Below are 19,394 nucleotides of genomic sequence, written 5' to 3'. Positions count from 1 at the left end.
CTGGATTCAATAAAACCAGATTTTTAAAAAATAGCTCTTAGCATCTTCTACTACAGACACTGGTCTGGGCAGGGCTTTTTATTTTATTGAATCCAGCTGAATAGCTTGACTACATTAATAATGGGGCTTCATTTCCAACCACTGGCTCACAATCTTTTCCCCTAAAAGCCTTATGGTACTTAAGCAACTGCTAATATATGAATAATTGCTGGTGGCATCATTTCCTGCTATGATTTGACCACCAGGATGAGGTTTTTCTTCTTGTGTCTAATCTGATGTTTTCAAGAATGCCATGTGTGGGTCTGCAAGGTCATATTTAAAATATAGTAAACAGATCTAACTGCAGCTATGATTTGGATTGTATTAGGTTTCTTTATGTTGAGAAATTAAGGATTTGGGAAGATGCTGTTGGGTGTATAGTAACATTGGTCTGAAGGGGATTCTACCTCAAGGTTGCCCAGAGGTTTGAACCTGTAATTTCTGCTGAGCATGGTCAGTGCCATTCCGCGGGGTTCCCCGGGAGGGACTGGCAGATTTTATACCCTTCACGTTAAAGATGCTATTTATTTAGCTCCCACATAGCCATACTTCTTTTTGAAGTTTCCGTGCAAGATGACATTTAACCATCAGTTCTGTTTATGTTGGACTTGAGTGGTGACAGTTTTTAGTATACCTAACTGGGACAAGATAGCCCTGTAGAAGATGGATACCTAAAACGCACCTGTTAATAGGAGTACAGCCTAGCACCTAAGAGCACAGCCTGGAGCCACATGACCTGAGTTTGAATCCAGCACTTTCTAACCATGTGGCTTTGGACAAGTTACCTATTCTGCCTCAGTCTCCTCCTGTGAGAAGTGGGGTTAATAACAGTACCTAGTGCATACAGCATGAGGTTCGGATGAATTGATGTTTGTCAGATGCTTAAACATAGTGCTCTGTGAATGCCTGTTATTGCCCATGTTTGTCATTTTGTTGAAAATTCAACAAAATATTTATTCCTCTCCACATAGCCTCCAACTAGGATGAACAGTAAAGTTTGTCTTTCAGCTGGCATGCAGTCACATTGAACAGAGAACTAAAAGTTTGGTAAGACCTTGCATACAACACCTTTTTGGCAAAAATAAAATATTTCTTCTAACTGGGAAGTTCACGTTGCCCATTGCCGTGGGGCTTGGTACTGTGGGGATAAATGGGAATAAGATATGTGATTCCCCTCCCCAAAGAATTTGCAGCCCAACTGGAGAAGCATGACTATCGTACATCACGTGGCAAAATAAAACTGGAGAGCAGACAAAATGAAATATGGGAGGAGTTGAGGAGACGTAGATGCTAAGACAGCGGGACTGGTCCAGTCGGACTCCCTGGAAGGTTTTCAGATGGGATGAGCTGAGGTTGAGGATGGGGTGGAGACTCGGGTGATGGAGGTAACAAGGTACCGTGGGGCGGGAGAGACGGAGGGTGGTGATGAAGGGTGTTGGGAGGTCAGAGGGAGTGGGTGAGGCTCTGGGGTGGGACCGATTCAGCTCATTGGAGAAGCAGTGAAGACACTCCCAGGCTGTAGCCGCGGATACATTGCACAGTTAACATAGACAGCACCGGAAAATAAAGTGAGAGAGGCCAGACTATGGAGGTCTTCACAAAGCAGGCAAATGAGTTTTTAGATTTGGTTTAATAGAAAAAAGGAAGTGAGAAGGAGGTAGGAACCACTATCTGGTGCGCTTGGCAGCTGTGTCACCCGACGTCCTTCCTGCGGCAGCAGTGTCCCCAAGCTGGGCCCTGCGCATTCTCCAGCGGCAGAGGAGTGAAGACAAGCTGGGGAAATTAAAACATTTTAATATATGTGAGTTATCCAGTCCAACCACAACACATCCCAGGAATGTTCTTCTGTTTTAGGAAGTGAAGCGGTGGGTTGTTTGGAGGTGGTGAGGGTGCGAGTTCTACTTCTTTACATCTGAACCTCCACTGGAACAGAAAGAGACACAGTAGTTTTTGTTTAGATGAATCCTCATTGTATTAGATTTTTATGAGTTTTTCTCAGAGCTCCTTGATCATCGACTCATACGAGAGAAATGTATTAGCTCGTTTGCCTGTCTCTTTCCTCCACTGGTCTTTTATTTTCTCTTGTTGGATGCTGTGCTTTGGTTCCTCCTCCTGGGCCCATTCCAGGCTTGAGTAAGGAGCAGGCGGTCCCCGGCAGCTCGTCTGTATCATCGCTCGGTCCCTGTGAAGTGGAGGGAAATAAACAGCACGTGGGAGGGGGGAAATCTGTGTTCTAAGAACTGCTTTGGTTTACACATCTATAGATACACTCAACCAGCACTGCGGGTCACATGGACCGGCTGTTGAAGCTGAGCATGAGTCACTTTTAAATTACTCATAGAGAAGGAAATATGTTTCTAAAAGCCAAGCACCGTTGGCTTACACACGAAGCCGGGGGAGTGAGCAGGCAGCCTCATAAAGCACTCAGGCCTCCTGTGACAGCTGGCCTGCACAGTGCATCTGGTGGGAAGAGTGGGTCCCGGGCCTGAGAGCTCTTTGCCGCGTATTGTATTTGGAGGTGAGAATCTTCATCAGTGGGAACCCCTGCATTGGGGCAGTGGGTGCTTGGGATCGACTTCCCATTGAGACAGTCTTTCTCTCACCGTCTCACTTGGTAATTGGCATGAGAACTCTTGATTAAGGCCTTCAGTAACACTGTCTAGTGGTGGAGACCAAGCCGTCTGAGCCTGAAATATGGAGAAGTATGTCAGTTCAGCGAAAGGTCAGGTAGGGCAGGGCCAAGGAGAGGAGGTCCAAGGGCACCATGGAGCACGTGAACTTCAGCTGAGTCTTGAAGGGCTTAGTTCCTCATGAAGGAGAAGGAATTCCATCCCAAGCAAGATGGAAAAACCATCTGAGCAAAAAGAAAGCATAAATGACAAAGGCTACCCCTTCATTTTATCCGTTGGGAGTCTAAACTTTTTTGACACACGAAAATAGAGAAGACAAGAGAACTATCACCAAGGGAGGCCAAAGCACTGCTTACTAAATTGGTCCAAAGGAGGGATTTCACCAAATGCAAATTGAACAAAGAACAATATGTGTGACTCAAAATATCCGTTATGCTCTTAATGTGAGAGGGTGTGCGGCAGGGAGGTGACCTTTGAAAGGTTTTAAAGTTGTAAACTTCTGTGACCACATTGTTTTGATTGCTGGAAGATTTAAGAAAGGATTACCTCGCGGCACCATCTTGGAAAAGTGATTAACAGGAAAAAAAAAAAAAAAAAGAAACTGCTTCCTACATAATGTTCCGGGACTTTTTTCATTCTGTTTTAGCTTTGAAGATGTACAGTTCAAATGTCCGTGAAGTAGCTCTACCTTTCCTGAGAAAACAGAAGTCTAGAGGTGCAGGCGTCTGCTGCATCTGGGCTTCTACTCCTGGCCCCTCTGCCAGAATTTTGGTTCCCTGGACCCAAAGGAAGCGCATTTGGCCTCGTTTCTCCCCCCAGCCCCGCCCCCGCCTTGCCAGGAGGGCGAAGGTCGTAGTAAAGTGGAGCCACCGTCCCTCACCCTGAATGTGTGCCTCTGGGCCAGACGTTCCCGGAAGGTCTCCTCGGAAATTTGGGAAACAGGAAATGTGAAGAAAATTTCTAATTTGCCTGGTCATGTGAACTCCTCTTTCGATGTTGCAATAGAATTTTGGAAAGGAGTGCTCTGAGCTGGGTTGAACCCTCCTCATCAGAGAGCCTTGGCTCCTTTGAGAATATGGTCGATTTGACTATCCCGCCTCAACTTCCCTCTTTCTAAACATGTAAACCCTGATGCCTTAAAGAACAAAACCAGAAAAGAAACCCACTGGGTCTTAGTTGCATGGTCAAGTTGCCAGCTGGGCTGCTGAGAGGGGCCCACGTGCTTGTCCCTGAAAAGCCCCTTGGCATTTACTACGAGCTCCCATCCCTGCAGACGTGTCTGTGCAGGCTCACGCAGCATCTTCGGAACCTTCACAACCTGTGTTTGCAGTAGATGATTGATGATGAGGCTTGCTTCCCACACATTTGGCTCTGATAATCTCCACGCTAAAACGTTCAGATGCAAATAATTTTAAAACAAAGTGGCTTCGAGGGATCTTTCTGGGAGGATGGAAAAGGTTCCATATCTTGAGAGGGGAGTGGGTTCCAGGAGTATTTGCTTTTGTCAAAATTCATCACACTGTACGCACACACAAAGTGTTCATTTTGCTGTCTGTAAATTAAACCCCCATGAACATTTTTTAAATAATAAAGTGGCTTGAGCTTGGGAAGAAACTAAAAGTGACTCCATTCAAGGGATTTAGAAACGTTAAGAGTCAGCCGGTAGAAACTAAGAAATATTCGTGAGCAGTCCCGCCATCCTCCGTACCGCCGTCCGGGAAATCTTTGCAAGGTGAGCAGATTCAGCCCAGCTTGTAGAAACTACAGCTGGTTCTGTGCATGCGTCTGTGTTTTCATATGTGGTGTTTTATCTTGATGTCCATTTTTGTTTGGCTTATTTCCCTGTTTAATTGGATTTTTTTTTCTACTTCCTGAATATGACTCCCCCATAGTCCCAAATATCGCAGGCCCTATAGAAAGTGAATGCCCAATAAATGTCCACCCATCCCCAGAGATGCAGTGCTTCCCCTTGCTCTGGAACATTCTACTGAAATTAGCCAGTGCATGTTGGCCTTAAATGCATATGTAAAAATGGAAAGTGAAAGGAGAAACATCCCTACTTGCACTAGTTTTCAGAAAATTCCCAGCTATGTCTGTTTCTAAAAAAAAAAAAAAAAATCCATTTCAGAACTTTGACTTTGGAAAAACTATTTTTGCCCCATAAGAAAAATAAAACATGTGCTCAGTAAGTAGTGCTATTTATTTTAAAGTAAGAAAACAGGGTTCATGATTCTGTCTGAATGTGGGTGAATGGGGGCAGAGCTTTCCTTTGCTTTCTCTCCCTCTTTCCTCCTCCTCATGGCCACTCAGAAGAACAGGTGTGGAAATTCCCGCAAGTGTAAACTGTGACCGTTTACACGTTTGTATACGGAGTTTCATGTTTTTTTTTTTTTTTTCTGACAAGTCAGTCTTTCTGTCATCATCTCATCTTGAAACTAGAGAGGAAGGGAATGGAAGAGCAAATTGCTAATATCAGAGGCTTCTGGAAATTCCCCTTTTATGGTACATGAGTCTTTCTTAAGAATAGTTCTCTTTCAGTTGTGTTTTTGCAATTTTGGTGAAAATCTCTTGCTCGGCCCTGCCTCTGGTTTGCTTAAGCCTGATCCCAGCTCTCTTTAGAGCAGAGGCTGGAGAAGGCGGTAGGAAGGATAACTTGATTTTCACCGCTTGGGAGAAAAAGAGCCCGACTGAGATACTTTTTTTTTTTTTAAGTAGATAACGTGAGTATAAATCGATAGTCACAGAATTTTAAATAATTAATTTCTCCAGTCTCTTTTATAAACGGATGAATCTCACGTGAACTAATGACTCACCACTGCCTGAATGGTATAAAATACTCCTGGCATTTTGTGTGTTAATGGATACCCTTCAGTTCCAGTTCCACCCTGGCTGAATGGAAGCTGACCGACCTGTTTTCAAGTCAGTACAATACAAGGTGATTCTCAAGCAAAAAAGCTTTTTTCCCACACTGCTTCAGAGGATGCCTTCTTGAAGATGGATGTAGGCCTTGGATCCTGGGGCTGGGACAGGCTTATGTCCCATGTGCCCGCAGGTGGAAGGGCCCCCGGAGGAAGGCAGATCTCACCGCAGCTTTGGGGACCAGCTGGCAGGCTGCCTGGGGGGCTCGGAGGGCCCGGCACAGACTGAGGCCTGGAATGTGGGAGAGTGTGTGACCGCCAGCCCCAAGGCCGGGCTAGAGGGACTATGCTAATTAGCGAGATGCCTGCTAGGGCCGGGTCACTGGGCGGCCAGGTAAACAGTACTGGGCTATCTCTGCATTGGCAGAGGGGGGCAGTGGCTCAGTGCCTTCACTGCCGAGTCGCTCTTGGCAGTTACTTATTAATCGCACCTCAAGGCACCGCTAGGTTAGACAAGAAAAATACCCCTCCAGGAGCCCTCTGCCTTTGTCACTCCCCCAGCATCCTTCCCATCCACTCCTGCAGCGTGGGAACCAGGGTGGGCCTCCTACCTGGGCACTTGTCTGGGGACAACTAGCTTCCCATGCCTCCGGGGGCCACAGCCTGTTCCCACCCCAATCACAGGAACCCTAGACTCTAGGCCAGGTGAGTTTAGACCCAGTCGGAGCTTTTCTTATGAAATGTCTTGACTTCTGAGTTTCTTTTTCCTGCTACGTTGAGCCCCGAATATGTTTGTTTTCTTTCTAATTTTGGCTTTTGAAAAAAAGAAAAAAGAATGTTTGGTAGAGTGTAAAAGTGTTCTCATATCCAGACTGGAAACTCCCCGGTCACCCTGAACCTGGGCAGGTGTCTCTTTGTCTCTCTGTCAATAAACAGTGCGTACTTGGCCTGGACAACCTCCGATGGCCATGGTGGGCCCGGGCCCGTCTCGGTATTCAAGGAGGGCCGAGCCGCCCTGAGTCAGAAGCCGGACCTGCCTCTTGCTCTTCTTTTTTTTCTATCTTCTGATAGAGACCACATAGTGTTCTCTTCACGGTATTTTGATGACATGTGACGTATAAGCCCAGGTGTGACGTTTACACCATGCATGGCCTTACAATTATAATAAGTGAGAGAAGATAAAGCCAGCTGGAGTTCAAGGTTAAAGCCAAAAGCAGCTGATACTAATTTTCACTGAAAACAGGGTCACAGAGCCGGGCATAGGTGCCCCTCTGGGGGACTCTCTTCCGTTGTCACTTGCGTTATTTTATAGACCAACCTCAGGCACAGGGTTTCCAAGAGAGAAGCCACCTCTCGAGGTACAGACGTACTGGTGACACACACTCTGAGGCCCTCCCTTCCCTGGGGCCACCCTCCACCTCATGAGGTGTCTGGTCCTGGCTTCCATGCTGGCTGACATTTCACTTCTCTGGGACTCAAGTTTCCTTGCTTAAAAAATAAAGGGACTTGGCCCCTTTTCCTTCATCTTCCTGCATTCTGGTTTTTCCAGATAGAGGACGCCAACCCCCGGTTGAGTACTTAGTTCCTCAGGAAAAAAAACTGTCCGACCCACAATTAACGTAATTGTTGATTTGTGTGAAGGCTTTCTTATTTAGCTCCCGGACTCGCTGTCTGCATGTGCTGGAGGGTGGCCCCGGGCTTGGGCTCACGTGAGTCGCTGCTGTGTCTTTTTCTCACAGAGCAGCCAGCTCAGGGGAGAGAAAATGGAGGAGAAGATGGAGGGCAGAGTCTCCACTGCTTTACTCCTCCAGCCCGGAGGGAGCTGCCTCTGGGCAAACGCTTTGACCCGCATCTCTGGTCACCCAAGAAATCGGGAGACCAGCCCTCCGGGTGCAGAGCCCCTTGGGGTTATGAAGTCCACTGATTTGCAGGTCCTGAGCAGAGCAGGAGAGGGGCCCCCCAGATCAGGACCTGGAAAGGGATTCCCTGGCCTCGTTTCTGTTTCTGAGCGGCAGGTGGACGGGTAGGCGGGCACGTAGCATCCTTGCAGCACTCAGGTCAGGGCGAGGTGCAGGGGAAGCACGGCTCCCGGCGTTTGGGTACAGCCTCCCAATGCTCTGAGGCAGGGCTTCGCGAGATGGGGCACAGTGGCAAGGTCTGGAGACGTTTCTGTTGTCCCAACTAGGCAGGGGTTTCCACTGGAATCCAGTGGGTGGAGGCCAGGGGTTCTGCTGAACATCCTACAGTGCCTCTCCCAACAAGGACATATCTGGGATGGTCTAAGTCCCGAAGCCTAGTCATAGTCTATAAATTGAAAACACTGGGCTGAGGTGAATGGGAAAAGTCATTTGCAGTTTTCCCCGCAAGGGACAATCCCTCTCTGCTGCCGGAGGGGGCTTGGTGTTAACTCTTGCTTCCTTCACCTCTTTGTGCCCCCCCCCCCTCGCCCCTGTCTTCTGCCCCCTCAGCGTTTCTTTTTTTTTTTCCCCTCAACAAACTACATGAATATTAACTGGGGCATTCAGGGCCAAAAGGGCTTCTGGTCTTACTTGGGGAATACCCTCAGGCAAGACAAGCAGTGAGACCCGGAGGCCCAAGAGTGCTAAACGCACCTTCCTCGGTCACACCAGTGGTCCACGCCAGGGTCCCGGGAGACCCAGGTGATGAACCTCCGACCTGCAAAGAGAAAATGGGGAGCGGGGAGCGAGGGCAGAAGAGAGAGGCTATGCCAAGCACTCCAGGGACAGAAAGGAGGAGAGGGCCCTGGTGGACCCTGGCAGGCCCTGCTCTCTTCCCCACCTCCACGGCCTGCCCCCCTTTCTTCCCTCCCCTCTCACCGGCTTGCCCTCCTCTCTCTGCCTCTCAGCCACCATCCTCCCCTTCCCTCTCCACACCAACAGGGGGCAGCAGAGAGCAGCAGACAGAGCCCACAAGCCACAGACCCGGTCTCCGAACCATCCCCTCACCTAGACTCCAGGGCGCCCTGAGGCTTCCATCCCAGCAGGTTGGGTCTCTGGGACCCTCCTCTTCCACCGGCGTCTCTCCTCACCCTCAACCCCCCGAGACGTCCCCCCCCACTCCGTGCATCGCACAGCCCACGCCAGCCTGGCTAGGGGCTGTTGTCGGCTTCATGACACGTCTGATAGTATCGACTCGCAGTATGGTTTCTCAGCTCTTCCAGCGGGGATACTGTGCCTCTTCAAGTTGAGCATCCGCCCCTTGAGGCAGGAGCTACGCTCTGCCCCCGCTGTTTCCCCACAGACCTCAGGGTCTGTGCTCAGTTCTGTTGATGCATGGAGAGGGCGCTGACGTCTGCTTCCTGCCCACGGCGCCCCCTCCGAGGGACCCTTGGCGAACGTTATCTCACGGCATTCTCACCCCAGCCCTTGCAGCCGATGCTGCCATCCCCCTCATTTTTTATAGATGAATAAACTGAGGCTCAAAGGGATTAGACATCTCAGCCAAGGTCTTAAAGCTATGAAATCCATCTCAAGACTCTAGACTGTACCGCACACTACGCTGCTTTCAACTCCAAACGGTCCTGAGACTCTTACAATGTGTCATGAGTCCATCTTCCTTGAGCATGGCACAATCTTTTTGGATTGTGTTGTTTAAATCATTTTGATTTCAATTTATTTACTTATTCACCCCACAAATGCTTACTCAGCTTTTACCCGCAGTGCCAGGCGCCGTTAGAACCTGGAAGACAAAGATGAAGATGACACAGGCCCTGCCATTGAGGAGAGGAAGCAGACGCGTAGTGGAGAGCTCAAGAGCGAGCAGAGATGTGCAGAATAAGAAACTGGTGTGGTGCGGAGGTGATGGGGCTTGGTCAAGAAGGGCTTCACAGAAGAGGTGGTGTTTGAGCAGAGTCTTGAGAGGCACCAGGATGTGGTGCGAGCCGGGGTCAGCTGGAGGTATGAGGTTTCAGGCTGATGCTGCCAGTAGCACAGGGAGTTGAAGGCAGGAGGTGGGCATGGGGAGCGGTGGCTCTGGAGGCATAGGTCAGAGCCAGTTCACCCTGTGGCCAATGGGAAAGCGCTCGGGGCATTGGAATGAGAGAGAAGGATGCAACTGCTCTGTTGTTTAAGAGGAAGCCCCTGGGAGCAGTGCCAAGGGCAGTCTGGAGTGCCAAGGGCAGTGCCAAGGGGAGGTAGGGAGATCAGCAGCGATGCAGAGGGGCAGAGGGATCTGGCAGCGGTGAGACTAGAAAGAGGAGACACCCATACGGCAGAGATGGCAGTGATGGCGCATGGGTGGGGAGGGAAGAGGGAGAAGTTGAGGGTCACGTCTGGGTTTCCAGCTGGGTTGTAGGTTATCAGGGGAGCTGATTGGGCTTTTAGAGAGATTTGGGGAAAGCTGAATGAGCTCCCTTTGGGGTGTGTTGAGTTTGAAGTACCTGAGTTACATGTGGATATATTTGATTCTAAATTAGGGTTGAAGGCTCATTAAGAGATTTGGGAACCAACAGCCTAAAAGCCCCTTAGCAAGGTTGTAGCTGAAGTCAGGAAGGGTGTGAGGTCTCTACTCCTTGGGGAGGTAGGTAGCCAATTCCATAAACATGTGTGGAATAGTATTGCATTATCTTTGTCCATAAACTAAACTTTGTCCCTAAACTCCAATAGCCCAGAGTTGGGAGGTTCAGGTATGTGATGAATAAGTGATTTTCATCCTTTCTGTGCACCGTTAAAGAGTTCATGAATATCTCCAGCATCTGCATTCAGGCTTCCCCTTTCCAGGGCCATACCTGACTTGTAAATATTACTGTCTTATGGAAGGTTCTTCTCCCCTTGACTGTGTCAGCTGTCCATCTCCCTCTGGACCTGCCATTGGCTTTTTGAAGTAGCCGGCTCTCATAGAATATTCCAGATGGGGACCTCATGGCTTAGTACAAGGTCAGAGGTTCTTTCTCTTGGGTTGGAAATCCCTTCCTGATGAGGACAGGCTCGCCCTTCTGCACCGAGGTCGTGAAGGAGTAGCTTCCGCTGCCTCCGGAACTCCTCCAGGCTTGCATCTGGTAGCTCAAAAGTATTGAGTCTGGTTGGAGTTGTTTTTTCAAGAACTTTCCTTGACTAATGATGTAAGTAAGTAAGATCCTCAAATCAAAAACTACAAATCCTGCAAAAAGAACTTTACCAGCTTCAAGCTTTTCACACCGCTATTTTCACATTTGCATTTCCTTTCACCTCCCAGAAAGGGAAGGGAAATTGAGATCTCTGACAGTTAAATGGAAAGATGAGTGAAAGGGAATCACAATGACTGATGCCAGTCCCTGCGCTGAACGCTTCACGGAAGTCATTTATTCTAATGACAACTCTAGAACTATTTTCTGTATTTTATGAACTAAGACATGGAGGCTCAGAGACATTGAAGACCTCATCTACTGACTTAGATTTAAGCATTCCAGGGAAAGAAAGGAGAACAACGAACTCATCCAACTCATTGACATAGCTGGGAATGTGCAGAGTTGAGGTTCCAACCCAGTTCTGTCTTTTTTTTTTTTTTTTTTTGGCTGCGTTGGATCTTTGTTGCTGTGTGCGGGCTTTCTCTAGTTGCGGCGAGCGGGGGCTACTCTTTGTTGCGGTGTGCAGGCTTCTCATTGCGGTGGCTTCACCTGTTATGAAGCATGGGCTCTAGGCAGGCAGGCTTCAGTAGTTATGGCACACAGGCTCAGTAGTTGTGGCGCACGGCTTAGTTGCTCCACGGCATGTGGGATCTTCCCGGACCAGGGCTCGAACCCACGTCCCCTGCATTGGCAGGCGGATTCTTAACCACCGCGCCACCAGGGAAGCCCCAACCCAGTTCTGTCTTATTCTAATGTTTGTGCTCCATCCTGTCCCTCAAGCTGCCTCCTGAAGGGGTGGAAGTGGAGTGGCAGAATCAGGGGCCAAGGGAAATCGTTTTTCAGGTGACGGAGAGTAGCAGGCAGTGGATCTTCATGCGAGCAAATTGGATGCCAGTTCTGAGCTGAGGCTATATGGGTATGCTAGCCTCCTGTATCCACTGCTGAAGGAGCCATGGTCAGATACATAGGTAGAAAATACCAAAATTGAAGACATGATGAGGCATTACCACCTGACTATCCACCATCCTGATGCAATGGGTATCTTGCAGTTTCACCAAACCCACATAATTATATCTTCCAATAAGAAAGTAGGTGCTGACAGTAGGCACGTGAGTTGTTATTATCTTTTTGCCTCCCAGGAACACTTTTTGCACTTCATTATTTAACAGTAAGAACATTTAAGAGTAGTGCTTTGTAGATAAGTTGCTCGGTTAGGTTGACAAAAGCTGATACACAAATGCTAGGAGATTAAAGAAGAGATTCGGTCATCATAATCCCTTCTGCCTTCACGTGACTTGACGGTAAAATCTCAGGCTTTTGGACTAATTTTGGGGAAGGTTTTGACAAATTAATGACAAAATCTATAATTTTAGAATTTCTTGAAAGAGGTATGTTTTTAAGTTTTCAAATACCTAAAACTGGGCACACAAAGTGTTGCCAAGTGGCAGCTCTGTTTAGCAAATAGTGACCACATCAAAACAGCAGGCTCAGTTTGGTGTGCTCTGTTTCTGCGCCCATGGCAGTTACATCGCTTTGGTGTCAAATGCGTGTTTTTAAAAATCTTGAACACTGTTTTCTCTTAGTTAGATAAACAAAGTCCTTGATGGCTATTTATAACTATTCGTTACTGAGTCTCCCCTAAGCTCTACAAAGCAGTTAGAACATGAAGGGGATGTTTTGCAGGTTGGCTGTGGAGTAAAGACCATCTGTTTTGATCAGTCTACCTCCCAGCCAAGCCCCTACTTGAAGTTCTAAATTCATGTTTCTCAGATTGTTGTCCGAAGCTGTGCGGCCAGCTGCTGTAGATGACATCCGCAGGGAGCAGCTACTGAGCCCCCTCTTTTCTGTGTAGGAGCCTGGCCTTGAGAATTCACCGATGGGCCCATTTCACTATGTTTTCTAGCTCGTTCATCCAAGGGCTCAAGGCACCACTGAAAACCTTCATATCACAGAGAGCCAGTGTTTGAGGGGTATTTGGTTTCAACTTGCTTGTGTGTGAACATTTATATTTATAATCATGCTAATCTCTAAGGCACTCAAATCACATTAAAAGCTTTAGCTAAGGCTGCCAAGGAAATGAGCACGTATCCACATGGCTGGGAAGGATGAGACATTGGGTTGGGCCTACAGAAATGGAATAGGCTCCGACGTTCATTTCAGTGATCTTTTCCATGAGATTTTGTTTGGAAAGCCCTGCAGCCAGGCGTTCCTCATGTACATGTGTCCCCTCCCCCTCCAGCTTGTGCTGTCACTCTCACCCTGGCCCCTCACTCACTACCGGCCACCTTGCCTGCATGAACTGTGCACCCCGTTCCATCTTTCTGGGAACCCTGCTCAAGGCGCATGTGTCTGTGCCATCCCCTCTGCCACCTAGGGCCTTGCTTCTTGTGTCACTCCCTCTTGGCTTCCCACATAAACTTGACTCCAACTAGAGCGAGAGGACGGGCGATTGTCTCCTGAGGCCACCCCAGAATTGAGGTCGTGCTAGTCACAGAGCTGATGCCCAGGAAATAACGCAGGACAGACGGCTAGTCTGGCAGGGGGTGGCTCGGTGTGGTGGGAGGCGGATGAGCCACGGGGGGAAGTAGCTTAGGGTCACGACAGACACCGTCGGTGTGGGGAAGGGAATTTTGGTGGAAAGTCTGAACAGGTTAATTTGACCCATCTCTTAGGCTAATTTATAGAAAAAGTACAAGAAGGGGGAAAATTCCCTTTGAGCAATGAGAGAGGTGAAAGCGAAGCAGGGAATGTCCCTTATTGCATTACAGAAGAGGAAACCCAGATGACTTCTCAAGTAGTTTATTGAAGCTACCATGAGAGCTCGGTGTAGTCAGGATGAAAGAGGCCCGTTTGCCTTCTCGGTGGACATATGGCTTAGGACTCTTTGAAGAGTGTTGCCTGTCAAATTGGAAGAATATGACAGGAGTCGCCCAGTGGAGGTTGGAGAATTCATCTCCATTCTCGCAATCTGGATAACTCCTTCCTAAGCAGTAAATGTTATGCCAGATTCCAACATTCCTAGAACGTTTACTGCCAGAAGTTCTCCAAAACGTTGTTCACTAAGCTTCAGCGTTTTTAGGACTCCCCATCTAAATCTACCTCTTTATCCCTACATGGAGACTGTTGGTGTATTAGCCTAAAACAGCTCACTAGAAGGCTGAGCAGAGTCTGGTTCTAGAATTTGTGCGAGGCTCTGGGAGTTCAGGAAAGGCTTGGTAATGATAGTTTCACAGCATAGGGAGACTATGCCTTGAGAGAAGATAGATGGGAGCAAAGACAAACGCTAAGAGAAAGTGGGAGGATAGCAAATTAAGAGGGATAAAGGAAGAAAAAAAAAGAGTAGATATACATAGCAATAAAAGAAGAAAAATCATTACAATGTGCAATGGACAGAAAAGTGACTTTTCTGTTTTTCTTTGGGCCCTCCTAGACCACCACTATTGCTAGAAGGTGAGAGCAGACGGCTTTCTGTGGAATCCACTCTTGAAAAGGAGAGAACCCTTAGGAATCTTTCTTCCAGATCTCCATGTCTTCCATTTTCAGGCTGACTCAAGCAAAGTGGGGAAAAATCACATCTGGACAAAGGAAACTTTTATTTCCTCAAATCTAAAAGACTTATGTCAAGAGAACCCTTACTGTAGAGAGCCATAGCGTTAAACACTGAATTTGATTCCAACCAGTAATTAGATAAAGGGTTAGAAATCAATATTTTGTGTGCCATCTCCTTCCTTCCTCACTGCTAACCCTCGGCCAGGCCACTATAATAACAGTATTATTTTTCATGCCTGAAAGGAAAAATCAGAGACTCCATCAAGAAAAGTCTTTTAAAGGAAGGCTGTGTTATTGCAATATTATTTGGACTCTCCCTCTGAAGATATGAATGATTCCAATTTCTCTTAATATGGGTTGAGGGGGGTGAATTAAATCTCGCTGGGTTAGAGAAGCAACTTAGAAACAAGTCAAAGGCCCCTAATGTCAGCCAACATTTATGTTATAAATGAGCTTCATTTTTTTTCCTCATAATTTTTACTTTTTTGAAGAGACAGAGCTGTTATAAATAAGCAAGTCATGGCTGTATTCAACTTATGACATCTTGGCTCTTTGCAAGCACGTTTAGCTGGGAGTCATAACTTCGTTCAGGGAGGCCGTGTGAGAGAGTGGAAGGGCAAGATGCTTTCTGTCAGGATTCTGGGTCTGAGTCCTGATTCCACCATCAGTTAACTATGTGTCCTTGGAAAAGTTACCTATTCTTGGGGTCATCTGTAAAGTGAGGGTGACAAGAGTCATGACTTATCTATGGCTTGTTGGGAGGATCAAACCAGTTGATAGATATGGAAGAATTTTATCAACTGCAGTGTGCCCCGTGAATATTCGTTTCCATTTTTTTTTTAAATAAATTTATTTATTTTATTTTATTTATTTTTGGCTGAGTTGGGTCTTCGTTGCTGCGCACGGGCTTTCTCCAGTTGCGGCGAGCAGGAGGCTACTCTTTGTTGTGGTGCATGGGCTTCCCATTGCGGTGGCTTCTCCTTGCAGAGCACGGGCTCTAGGCGCGTGGGCTTCAGCAGTTGTGGCACGTGGGCTTCAGTAGTTGTGGCTCGCGGGCTCTAGAGCGCAGGCTCAGTAGTTGCAGCACACGGGCTCAGTCGCTCCGCGCCATGTGGGATCCCCCCGGACCAGGGCTCGAACCCGTGTCCCCTGCATTGGCAGGCGGATTCTTAACCACTGCGCCACCAGGAAAGCCCTCGTTTCCATTTTTAATAGGTACCGTTATATTAATGGGAAAGAGACAGTTATGGTTTCATCCTCAATATACATTTGCTCTTTATTTAATAACACTTTTTATGTCCTACTGTGTTTCAGCCAGCAAACCAGAGACCAGGAGGATTCCATTGCCACTTCCTAGAATCACATTGCAATGGTGTGAGGTTTACTCCTTATCCAGCGCCAAATGATAATTTTTGGCCTTTAAAAATAAAGAGAAAAGGCCAAGAGCCAGAAAGATTAAGGATTAAGTTAATTTTTAAAATAACAAATCTTTTCTGTATATTCTCTTCTCCTTTATATGGTGCTGGTAATTTTTAAAATTAGATTTTCCTTTGGGCATTTCATACTAAAAATGATGAAGTTCCCTGTCCCTTATAATTGCATTTCTTTTGATTTTCTTTTATTATGACTTGCATATCACTGACACTTTTCCCCTGTAATGTTAAAAGTATACATCATCCGACTAAAAGGAAAAAATACTGTCTTAATAAAAATGGAAAAGACAGAGAAAGTGGAGATTCCTCTCTTTTGGTTCCAAGTAAGACAAAGCCTTCATTCCCTTATTCTTCATACATGCCAAGGTTGATGTCATGGAACCAAACCAGTTTTGAGTTATCTGAAATGAAAAAAAAAAAAAGCAGTTCAACAATCTTCTGGATTGAGAAATTTTCTACAGCCTGATAACCCAAAAATGACTTGAAGGCATTTGCTCTGTAACTTCTTGGTTCGGGGGTGGAGGGTGGGAAGACATTCTGGGAAAGACTTAAGGAGGAGAATTTCAGTTCAAGGGATGCTCTGGGAGATCCAAGAAGTGCTGGAGGGGCCACAAAGGAATAACATGGTAACCTTGAGTACCATAGGGATCTATAATCCACGGAAGAGGGATGAAAAAAGCCCGTATGATTCCTTTGGTTGATGTATTAACATATCATTGAAAGTTACCACTAATGAATGTTATTTATGAGTGATAAGCAGGATACATCCAGGGAAGGTGTCTGTTAGTTTTTCACAAAATCATCTTCGCGTTATTGAAATACGGCTTTCATTCTATTTGAACTGTAGTCCTAAATCGCTGTTGCACGGAGTCCTAAGCAGGAATGGATAGTGGGAACTTTAGGAACCCTGCCCGGGAGTCTCATTTCTGGTGCCTTGAAGGTCTGGGTGCTTGTTTCTGTTGATGCCTAGAATAGCAGGCACATTCCTAGCTTCCCTGTTAGGGCTGTGGCTTCCGGTTTCTTCCACTGTGACCAGCTGTAGGATTCAGGCCTCCATTGCCCCCAGAATAGATGGAATGGCAACTCTGGGACTTGTAATAAGAACCAAAAAGGCCCTAGTGGACTGTTTCTCCCAGTCTCCCAATTATGTAACCCCTTTCCTCCCTGCTTTTGATGCACAAACACAAAACGGAGTCCCCGAATCTACAAGTTAACGAACTTTAGGACCCAAAAGGGCCTTCAGAAGACAGGTGGGGGCTTTCTCTTCCTGTCACAAATGAGGCCCTTGAAACCTGGAGAGGTGACTCCCTTGGTGGCAAGGAGGAGGGCCTGAGCCTGGGGTAGCTGACACTCAGACCCCATAGCTTGCCCACTGTGTGGGTTGTCATGACAACAAGGATGGTGTGATGGGCTTCTGAGCCAAGGCACAGCTTCGCTCAGACTCTTGTCTTGGAAAGGGTGTGCTCCCTTGTCCAACATTAGAACTTGGAATTTCCTACTTTCTTACCAAAAGCCTTGTGGACTTGATGGCAGTGAAATTATATATTTTTTAACTGACATGATTCATGTAAAACATTATACTCATTGCAGGTGTACAGCAGTGATTATGTATATATTGCAAAATGAATACGTATATATTGCAACATGATCACCACGATGTCTATTAACAATTCATCCATCACCACACATAGTTATAACTTTTTTCTAGTGATGAGAACTTTTAAGATCTACTCTTTTAGCGACTTTCAAATATACTATACAGTATTATTAACTACAGTCACCATGCTGTACGTTACATCCCAGGACTTATGTTACATCTGGAAGTTTGTATAAAAGGTATTGTAGACATGATGGCAGTGACATTGTAATTTTTAACATTTAAAATGACCCTTAAGGGCTTCCCTGGTGGCGCAGTGGTTAGGAATCCGCCTGCCAATGCAGGGGACACGGGTTCGAGCCCCGCTCCGGGAAGATCCCACAGGCCACGGAGCAGCTAAGCCCGTGCGCCACAACTACTGAGCCTGCACTCTAGAGCCCACGAGCCACAACTACTGAAGCCCGCGCGCCTAGAGCCTGTGCTCCACAACAAGAGAAGCCACCCAATGAGAAGGCCGCTCACTGCAACGAAGAGTAGCCCCCGCTCGCCGCAACTAGAGGAAAGCCCGTGCACAGCACCAAAGACCCAAGGCAGCCAAAAATAAATAAATAAATAAATAAGTTTAAAAAATAATAATAATAAAATAAAATGACCCTTAATAAAATGACCTTTTCCAACTGATGTAACAAGTAGTAAAACTTACCTAATCAAATCTGTTAAGTCATCAACCATGAACTTATGCCCGGGGGTCAGATATCCTTGAAAAACCCTCCAAGTGTGAATGGAATAACCTTAATATTTTTTTTTGCCAGTTTTGGGGGTTGTTTTAATTGGTGAGGATTACCTCAAAAGACATTTAAGTGATGTTTCAGGTTCAAACGGAAATGAAAAGCAGGTAAAACTGTAAGACAAGAATTCCAAGAATTCGACAGAAGTGAAAACTCACAAAGAAAATATGCAATTAGATGTTTTTCATTCTGCCCGTTTATCCTACTCAAATCCCTCTCCAGTTGCCCCACCACTACCCCAGGCATTTAACCCTGCAGGGGTTAACAGATTCCAGCCAGGATCTCAGGCCCGGCCTCCTATCCAGCTGCCACGGTCGGAGGGCAACAGAGATGCCTCGCCTGACCCTGCACCATCTCCTGCAAGCTTCAGGCCCATTGGTGCCCACGACCAGGGTCGTTCCACCAGGTCACTCCATGGGAGGTCCCCATGCAGCCCTTCCCGTGGCTGCAGAGACCTCACCAAATAGCCCACGTGCAGCCCTCTACACATCCGAGAGGGTGGGGACTCACCGTCTCCCAGGAAACTCGGAGCAGGCGTGTCCCAGAGAAGGGCAGACAAAGGGAGACCAGGAACCAAAGCATTGGAACTAAGAAACGAACCTCAGCCGATAAAACGCAAGACAAGGAGAGAACAGCAAAGCCACACAAAAGACCAAGGCAAAGAAGAAAAACAGAAAGGGGACTGTGGGGGAAAGGGCTCTGGGACGGAAGGGGGGGGTGTCCTGCCTGGGTCGGTGGAGTCAGGCAGCCAGGCGGTGAGGCTCCGAGGACGAGCTCAGGCCCAGCGTCTCTAGCGCCCGTCCCTCGCGCCCCGCTGGTGGGAAGTCAGGTCCTGTGTGCTCAGGGGGGCTGAGCTCAGAGCCACCGCGTATACAAGCAACTCTTCCTCCACTTGCCCATCTTTAGCTTGGTGTGTTAGAGGCCTTGCCCTGAACATACACTCTCTCAGCTGCAACTCCTGAAACGTTTTTAAAAACAAAAAAAAGCCCATCTGACTAAGTTTGGCCTGACTGTGGCGATCACAAACTCACCTCGCAAACTTCCAGCTTTCCAGAAACAAACCGAACATGAAAGGATTAAATACCCAGCGAGCAGGTGGGTTTTGTAAAAAGCTCTGTGGGGAGGTTCCTAGGGATTTAAAGGCCTCTGGCTTTGTTGAGTTCTGAACAATGTCCAAGTTGAAGTCAGCAGAGAAAACTGTTAGCGGTCATGAGATGGAGTGGGTGATGCCTGGATCACACAGGCGCTCTCGGGCTGGGTCTGGACCTCACGGCTGGCTCTCCTTGCCTCTCTCTCCGCCCGAGACCGGGGTCAGGGGGGCGCTGCTGGGGACACTTTGATTCGGCAGGAACCCTTGAGCAGAGCCCTTGGAAGGGTCGAAATACACTCCCCACCATGGAGGCTCTGGAGTCTCCTATCTTAACATCCTAAATAG

At 47.4% G+C, this 19,394-nt stretch overlaps 1 protein-coding gene and 1 long non-coding RNA gene across 2 annotated transcripts in view; one reads left to right on the top strand and one right to left on the bottom strand.

Moving 5' to 3' along the window:
- Nucleotides 1-19,394, top strand: part of BCL2 (BCL2 apoptosis regulator) — a 184,022-nt gene that overhangs the window by 143,935 nt on the left and 20,693 nt on the right. The window lies entirely within an intron of this gene.
- LOC118880050 overlaps nucleotides 15,481-19,394 on the bottom strand; it is a 152,992-nt gene continuing 149,078 nt past the window's right edge. Inside the window, exon 4 of the long non-coding RNA XR_005016214.1 lies at nucleotides 15,481-15,975. This is a non-coding gene — a long non-coding RNA (uncharacterized LOC118880050). The remainder of the gene's footprint in view (nucleotides 15,976-19,394) is intronic.

The sequence above is a fragment of the Balaenoptera musculus genome, chromosome 14 (genome assembly GCF_009873245.2).
Source record: "Balaenoptera musculus isolate JJ_BM4_2016_0621 chromosome 14, mBalMus1.pri.v3, whole genome shotgun sequence".
Taxonomy (NCBI): domain Eukaryota; kingdom Metazoa; phylum Chordata; class Mammalia; order Artiodactyla; family Balaenopteridae; genus Balaenoptera; species Balaenoptera musculus.
Note: the sequence above shows the minus strand (reverse complement) of the source record. Positions and strands in the feature narration are given on the sequence as shown.